Below are 8,990 nucleotides of genomic sequence, written 5' to 3'. Positions count from 1 at the left end.
CCCACTCTGAGCTTCAAAGGTTAGCAAATGGTGGTTATAACCAAGCTGAATATTTCCTATGTACTGTATGGAGGGGGTAGCTAGAGACACAGGATATTTGAAATGCAAGGCCCTGGCCCTTAAAATTAGCCCATCGTTCAGTCACAAACAGCAATTTTTAAATATTCCAACCCAGGCCGTCCTGGAAATATGAGCCCAGGACCGGGCTTATAAAAGATGGGTGGCACAATAGGAACACGTTCAAATGTGGGGGGGATTATTGTCTACCGATTGTGATCCATAAATCATTTCTCCTTCCCTCAAGGAGAGCATTAAGTTACTTACCGGTAACTGCATTTTTCGGAGGCCCATGACAGCACCCTTAGTTTCCTCCCTTAAAGATGGACAGCACCAAGAGAGAATTACAGAGATGTAAAACTAGCTTAGGGAGGGACTACAGCCTGCAGCACCCTTAACCCAAAAGGTGAGATCCGAGGAGGCACCCATGTCCAACCTATAATATTTAAAGAAGGTGGAAGGAGATGACCACGTGGCCGCCTTACATATTTGGTCAATGGAAACTCCCGATCTTTCTGCCCAGGAGGATGCCATGGCGGGAGTGGAATGCGCCCTCAGATTCTGTGGAGCTGGACCCCCACCTGCTGTATAAGCCAAAGAGATAGCCTCCCTAAGCCAACTTACTAACGTACATTTTGAGACTCTAAGACCTTTCCTAGGACATAGAAAGGACAAAAACAATGCATTGTCCTTTTTCCAAGGACTAGTAGCCGAGATATATTCTAGCAGGCATCTCTTAACATCCAGTGTATGAAGCTTTTCTTCCTTCTGGCTAGTAGGGTTAGAGAGAAAGGAAGGGAGAACTATCTCTTGTGACCTGTGGAAGTCCGACTCCGAAACAACTTTGGGCAAGTAAGCTGAATCCGGCATTAGGACTACTCTGTCATCTAAGAACTCCGTTTAAGGGGGAAGTCTAGAAAGTGCCTGAATATTACTTATTCTACGTGCAGAAGTTATAGCTACCAAAAAGGCAATTTTTAGGGATAGAACTTTAATTGAAGCAGATTCTAAGGGTTCAAATGGAGCCTGCGTCATAGCTCTAAGGACCAAGTTCAAGTCCCATGGTATGCACCTATCTCTGTGTATGGGCCTAGATCTACCAGCAGCTTTAATAAACCTAGAAACCCAGTAGTTGTTAACAATATCACAGGTAAACAGGGCACCAAGGGCTGAAACTTGAACTTTAAGAGTACTAGTGGAAAGGCCTAATTCAAGACCCTTCTGAAGAAATTCCAGAATCTGCCCTATAGGTACCCCCTCCTTGAGTCTAAACTCAGAAGAGGCTAGGAACTGTTTCCAGGTTTTAGCATAGATCTTTGCTGTAATCAGTTTCCTACTTTTCAGAAGGGTGTCTATGAAGTTCGGGGAGAACCCTTTATCCCTCAATAATGTCCTTTGAAATTCCACGCCATCAAATGGAGCCCTGTTACCTGTGGATGGTTGATCAGGCCCTGAGAGAGAAGATCCGGGAGGTCTGGAAGCACCCATGGATAGCATACTGACATAGTCCTCAGCCATGCAAACCAAGTTCTCCTGGGCCAAAATGGGGCAATTAGTATGACTCTTGCCCAGTCTTCCCTGATCTTCCTCACTACCAGGGGTAACAGGGATAATGGCGGGAATGCGTCAGCCAGGCTGAAGTCCCAATCTACCAGAGGATTCTCCTTGGGATTCAATGAACAGAACTTTCTTACTTTTCTGTTTTCTCTGGTGCCAAAGAGGTCTACCTCCGGTTGACCCTACCTGCGGACGATCTGGTTGAAGATGTCTACATTCAGAGACCATTCTCCCTGTCTTAGTATATTGCGGCTTAGAAAGTCCGCTTTTGCTTTGTCTTTTCCTCTGATATGTATTGCCGACAAAGATTGCAAATGCCTTTCTGCTGTTTGGAAAAGGCATTCTGCTACTTGCATCAGAGCACTGGATTGGGTCCCACCTTGGTGGTTGACGTAGGCCACTGTCACCTGGTTGTCCAAGAGAATTCTGACATGGTGACCCTGTAAGTACACGAGGAGCTTTTTAACTGATAGTTCTATTGCCAACAGTTCCTTCAGGTTAGATGAGGCTCCTATCTGGGAATCCCATTGACCCTGGACTACAATATCCACATATGGGCCCCCCAACCCGAGGGGCTAGTGTCTGTGGTTATTACATGGGATACACACCTTTCCCAGGGAACTCTCGAAGTAAAGTTGCCTCTTATATGCCATCACCTTAAGGAATTAAGGGTTGAAGAGCTCAATGTTAATTGACTCTGCAGGGACCCCCCCCAAGGCTCTATCAATAATTAGAACATCCCTCTGAAGAGGTCTAGTGATAAATTGAGCCCACCTGATGGCCGAGATACATGATGTCAGGGAACCCAATAGAGACATGACCTGCCTGAGGGTCATGGAGGGTCTATTTATTGCCCGCAAAACCTGATGACGAATGTGAATTATCTTATCCGGGGGTAAACGACTTTGCTGTTCTTCGGAATCTAATACTAGACCCAGGAACCTCTGGATTTTTAAGGGTTGTAACCGAGATTTTTCAGAGTTAATCAGCCAACATAAGTGTTCGAGCATGGACCTAGATTTTTCTATTTTTGACAGGCAATGATCCACAGAATTACCAATAATCAAGAAGTCGTCTAAGTAGGGGACAATGAGAATATCCGACTCCCGAAGATGGGCCATGACTTCGGCAACTACCTTCGTGAACACTCGAGGGGCAACTGAAAGACCAAAGGGGAGGGCCCTAAACTGGAAATGATGGACTAAGCCTCCTATGGATACTGCCACCCTCAGGAACCGCTGGAATTCTACATGGATAGGAACATGACAGTACGTGTCTTTCAAATCTACGACTGCCATGAAACAGTTTTGAAATAGCATTTTTATTGCCGAGCCGATTGATTCCATCTTAAAGGGTTGGGTGATCAGAAATTCATTAAGGGACCGGAGATTGATGATGGTGCTGAATGAGTTATCTGGTTTCAGAATTAAGAACAAGGGAGTAGAACCCTCTGCTCTTCTCGGATTCCGGAACCTCCATCAGGACCCTTTTTTGACATAGATTCATAATCTCTACTTCCAAGGCGGACTGTTCAAGGTGAGAAGACTGGAGGGGAGTTATCCTAAATCTATCCTCTGGGACCGAACGGAATTCAACTTTTAGTCCCATTGCTATTAAACTCCGCACCCAGTCACTGATGGTGATTCTTAACCAGGCCGGAAGGAAGGCCGACAACCTTCCCCCTACGGGGACTGCCAGTCATTAGGATGGTTTCTTCCTTTCTTTTGAAGAACACCTCAACATGAAGCCTGTACCTTTCCTTTTCCTATCATCCCACTTGGAACGGTCTCTCGAAGGTCTTCCTTTCTCAAACTTCTTCCTACCAAAGGAACGTCGGTAAGACCTGGATGATAAGTTAGGAAACTTCTTTTTCTTGTCCCCCGCCTTATAGAGTAGCTCGTCCAAGACTGTAGCAAACAGGTACTCCCCTTCACATGGGATAGTGCAGAGACTCGATTTTGCCTGGATGTCCCCTGGCTAGCACTTTAGCCACAAAGCTCTACAGGCCGCTTTGGAAAGGCCCGCTGGTCTAGCCTCCATTCTGACAGAGTCTATTGAAGCTTTAGACAGGAAGGCTGCAGAGTCTGGGTGAAGAGTGGAGAGACACACAATCCAAGCTGCTTGAGGTCTAGTGTGAAGTTTCCACAATCACAGATTTTTTGGGGAGGCATGTCATCTCCTGGTGTAGGTCCACTGTGTTATCAAGACCAAAGTCAGTGTAGCCGTCTACCAGGAAATTTTAGAGCACTTCATGCTTCCCTCTGCCAACAAGCTTTTTGGAGATGGAAATTTCATTCTCCAGCAGGACTTGGCACCTGTCCACACTGCCAAAAGTACCAATACCTGGTTTTAAAACAACAGTTTCACTGTGCTCGATTGGCCAGCAGACTCGCATGACCTTAACCCCATAGAGAATCTATAGGGTATTGTCAAGAGGAAGATGAGAGACACCAGACTCAACAATGCAGACAAGCTGAAGGCTGCCAGCAAAGCAACCTGGGCTTCCATAACACCGCAGCAGTGCCACAGGCTGATCGCCTCCATGCCATGCCGCATTGGTGCATAGGTTGATGCTAAAGAAACCCCGACCAAGTATTGAGTGCATTTACTGAACATACATTTCAGATTTTAAAATAATTTTTACAAGCTGGTGTTATAACATATTCTAATTACTGAGATAATGACTTCTGGGTTTTCATTGGCTGTAAGCCATAATCATCAACATTAACAGAAATAAACACTTGAAACAGATCACTCTGTAATGACTAATATATGAGTTTCACTTTTTGTATTGAAGAACTGAAATAAATTAACTTTTTGATGATATTCTTAGAAGCACTTGTATATAAAAAAATTTAATTTTCTTGATTTTTAGTTCCCCACCCCCCAAGAAACCCGCAACTTGTCCTGCAGAAAGTCCTCTCATGGTTTTACAGGACAATAAGAGTTAGGAGTCTCAGAATATGGTGACCTCCAAAAAAAGTTTTGTTTTTATCATGATTTTTTGTGCAAAAGACATAAAAAATCTAGTTAAAGGAAATCTATCACACCCCCGGAACGTATATGACCTATTAATATGTGCATACAGGTAATAGAAATGTTACACTAGTCCTACCTGTATGCCTCATATTAACCCCTTTACCCCCAAGGGTGGTTTGCACGTTAATGACAAGGCCAATTTTTACAATTCTGACCACTGTCCCTTTATGAGGTTATAACTCTGGAACGCTTCAACGGATCCCGGTGATTCTGACATTGTTTTCTCGTGACATATTGTACTTCATGATAGTGGTAAAATTTCTTTGATATTACCTGCGTTTATTTGTGAAAAAATGGAAATTTGGCGAAAATTTTGCAATTTTCCAACTTTGAATTTTTATGCCCTTAAATCACAGAGATATGTCACGCAAAATACTTAATAAGTAACATTTCCCACATGTCTACTTTACATCAGCACAATTTTGGAACCAAAATTTTTTTTTGTTATGGAGTTATAAGGGTTAAAAGTTGACCAGCAATTTCACATTTTTACAACACCATTTTTTTTTTTTTTAGGGACCACATCTCATTTGAAGTCATTTAGAGGGGTCTATATGATGGAAAATACCCGAGTGTGACACCATTCTAAAAACTGCACCCCTCAAGGTGCTCAAAACCACATTCAAGAAAATTATTATCCCTTCAGGTGTTTCACAGGAATTTTTGGAATGTTTAAATAAAAATGAACATTTAACTTTTTTTCACACAAAATTTATTTCAGCTCCAATTTGTTTTATTTTACCAAGGGTAACAGGAGAAAATGGACCCCAAAAGTTGTTGTACAATTTGTCCTGAGTACGCTGATACCCCATATGTGGGGGTAAACCACTGTTTGGGCGCATGGCAGAGCTCGGAAGGAAAGGAGCGCCATTTTACTTTTCAATGCAAAATTGACTGGAATTGAGATGGGACGCCATGTTGCGTTTGGAGAGCCCCTGATGTGCCTAAACATTGAAACCCCCCACAAGTGACACCATTTTGGAAAGTAGACCCCCTAAGGAACTTATATAGATGTGTGGTGAGCACTTTGACCCACCAAGTGCTTCACAGAAGTTTATAATGCAGAGCCGTAAAAATAAAAAATCATATTTTTTCACAAAAATGATCTTTTCGCCCCCAATTTTTTCTTTTCCCAAGGGTAAGAGAAATTGGACCCCAAAAGTTGTTGCGCAATTTGACCTGAGTACGCTGATACCCCATATGTGGGGGTAAACGACTGTTTGGGCGCATGGCAGAGCTCGGAAGGGAAGGAGCGCCGTTTGACTTTTCAATGCAAAATTGACTGGAATTGAGATGGGACACCATGTCGCGTTTGGAGAGCCCCTGATGTGCCTAAACATTAAAACCCCCCCACAAGTGACACTATTTTGGAAAGCAGACCCCCTAAGGAACTTATCTAGATGTGCTTTGAGAGCTTTGAACCCCCAAGTGTTTCACTACAGTTTATAACGCAGAGCCGTGAAAATAAAATTTTTTTTTTCAGAAAAATGATTTTTTAGCCCCCAGTTTTGTATTTTCACAAGGGTAACAGGAGAAATTGGACCACAAAAGTCGTTGTCCAATTTGTCTTGAGTACGCCGATACCCCGTAAGTGGGGGGGAACCACTGTTTGGGCGCATGGCAGAGCTCGGAAGGGAAGGAGCGCCATTTGGAATGCAGACTTAGATGGATGGTCTGGAGGCGTCACGTTGCATTTGCAGAGCCCCTGATGTACCCAAACAGTAGAAACCCCCCCACAAGTGACCCCATATTGGAAACTAGACCTCTCAAGGAACTTATCTAGATGTGTTGTGAGAACTTTGAACCCCCCAAGTGTTTCACTACAGTCTATAACGCAGAGCCGTGAAAATAAAAAATCTTTTTTTTTTCCCACAAAAATGATTTTTAGCCCCCCAAATTTTTATTTTCCCAAGGATAACAAGATAAATTGGACCCCAAAAGTTGTTGTCCAATTTGTCCCGAGTACGCCGATACCCCATATGTTGTGGTAAACCCCTGTTTGGGCGCACGGGAGAGCTCGGAAGGGAAGGAGCACTGTTTTATTTTTTCAACGCAGAATTGGCTGGAATTGAGATCGGACGCCATGTCGCGTTTGGAGAGCCCCTGATGTGCCTGAACAGTGGAAACTCCCCAATTCTACCTGAAACCCTAATCCAAACTCACCCCTAACCCTAATCCCAATGGTAACCCTAACCACACCCCTAATCCTGACACACCCCTAACTCTAATCCCAACCCTAATCCCAACCGTAAATGTAATCCAAATCCTAACCCTAACTTTAGCCCCAACCCTAACCCTAACTTTAGCTCCAACCCTAGCCCTAACGGGAAAATGGAAATAAATACATTTTTTTAATTTTATTATTTTTCCCTAAGGGGGTGATGAAGGGGGGTTTGATTTACTTTTATAGCGTTTTTTATAGCAGATTTTTATGATTGGCAGCTGTCACACACTAAAAGACGCTTTTTATAGCAAAAAAGTTTTTGCGTTTCCACATTTTGAGACCTATAATTTTTCCATATTTTGGTCCACAGAGTCATGTGAGGTCTTGTTTTTTGCAGGACGAGTTGACGTTTTTATTGGTAACATTTTCGGACACGTGACAGTTTTTGATCGCTTTTTATTCAATTTTTGTGAGGCAGAATGACCAAAAACCAGCTATTCATGAATTTCTTTTGGGGGAGGCGTTTATACCGTTCCACGTTCGGTAAAATTGATAAAGCAGTTTTATTCTTCGGGTCAGTACGATTACAGCGATATCTCATTTATATTTTTTTTATGTTTTGGCGCTTTTATACGATAAAAGCTCGTTTTTTGCGGGACAAGACGTTTTCAGCGGTACCATGGTTATTTATACCCGTCTTTTTGATCGTGTTATTCCACTTTTTGTTCAGCGGTATGATAATAAAGCGTTGTTTTTTGCCTCTTTTTTTTTTTTTTCTTACTGTGTTCACTGAAGGGGTTAACTAGTGGGACAGTTTTATAGGTTACGTTACGGACGCGGCGATACTAAATATGTGTACTATTGTTTTTTTTTTTTATTTAGATAAAGAAATGTATTTATGGGAATATATATATTTTTTTTCTTTATTTAGGAATTTTTTTTTTTTTTTTTTTTACACATGTGGAATTATTTTTTTTTACTTTGTCCCAGGGGGGGACATCACAGATCGCTGATCTGACAGTTTGCACAGCACTCTGTCAGATCAGCGATCTGACTTACAGCGCTGCAGGCTTCCCGGCGCCTGCTATGGACCCAGAAGTAGTCCCTGCAGGACCCGGATGCAGCCCCGCAGCCATTTTGGATCCGGGGCCTGCAGGGATAGGAGGTAAGAGACGCTCGGAGGTAAGAGACGCTCGGAGCAACGCGATCACATAGCGTTGCTCCGAGGGTCTCAGGGAAGCACTCAGGGAGCCCCCTCCCTGCGCGATGCTTCCCTATACCGCCGGAACACTGCGATCATGTTTGATCGCAGTGTGCTGGGGGTTAATGTGCCGGGGGGTGGTCCGTGGCCGCTCCTGGCACATAGTGCCGGATGTCAGCTGTGATAATCAGCTGACACCCGGCCGCGATCGGTTGCGCTCCCCCCGTGAGCGCAGCCGATCGCGCTGGACGTACTATCCCGTCGGCGGTCATACGGGCCCACCCCACCTCGACGGGATAGTACGTCCGGTCAGAAACGGGTTAATGGTCTTGCGGTGGAGAAACGTTATATTGTCTTTATGCTAATAATTTCTTCTAGGCTCCGGGGCGTGCGGTGCCTAGAAGGAAATCCCTGCCCCCTGTCCTCATTACAATACTACCCCCTCCTATGCATGTCAGTTATGGCCCCAGAATCCTGTGCCTGCACCCATACCTGATCCTCCCTTCTGTGGGCACTGCATTCAGGGATCTTCTGCGCAGGCACCCGAGAGTCACTGTGACCTCCGCCAGTGTGTCCCAATAATATGCCCTCCCCACATAATCATCGCTAAGAACCATGTGTACATAGCGATGACTATGCAGGAAGGAAGTGGGGAGAGAACCTTATCGGCGTGCACACCGGAGGTCACTGGAGCGGAAGCCACTGGCGCCTGCGCAGAAGATCCTTGAGTGCAGCACACTGTATTTCTGAGGGCGTGCAGGCGCAGGATTCTGGAGCCATAACTGACGCTGATGGGAGTGGGGGTAGTATTATAATGAGGACAGGGGGCAGGGATTTCTTCCAGGCAATGCACGCCCCAGAGCCTGGAAGAAATAATTAGCAATAAGGCAGAATATAACATTTCTCCACAACAAGACCATTAATATGAGGCAAACAGGTAGGACTAGTGTAACATTTTCATATTGATAGGTT

This window comes from Ranitomeya variabilis, chromosome 3 (genome assembly GCF_051348905.1).
Source record: "Ranitomeya variabilis isolate aRanVar5 chromosome 3, aRanVar5.hap1, whole genome shotgun sequence".
In the NCBI taxonomy this organism is placed as follows: domain Eukaryota; kingdom Metazoa; phylum Chordata; class Amphibia; order Anura; family Dendrobatidae; genus Ranitomeya; species Ranitomeya variabilis.
Note: the sequence above shows the minus strand (reverse complement) of the source record.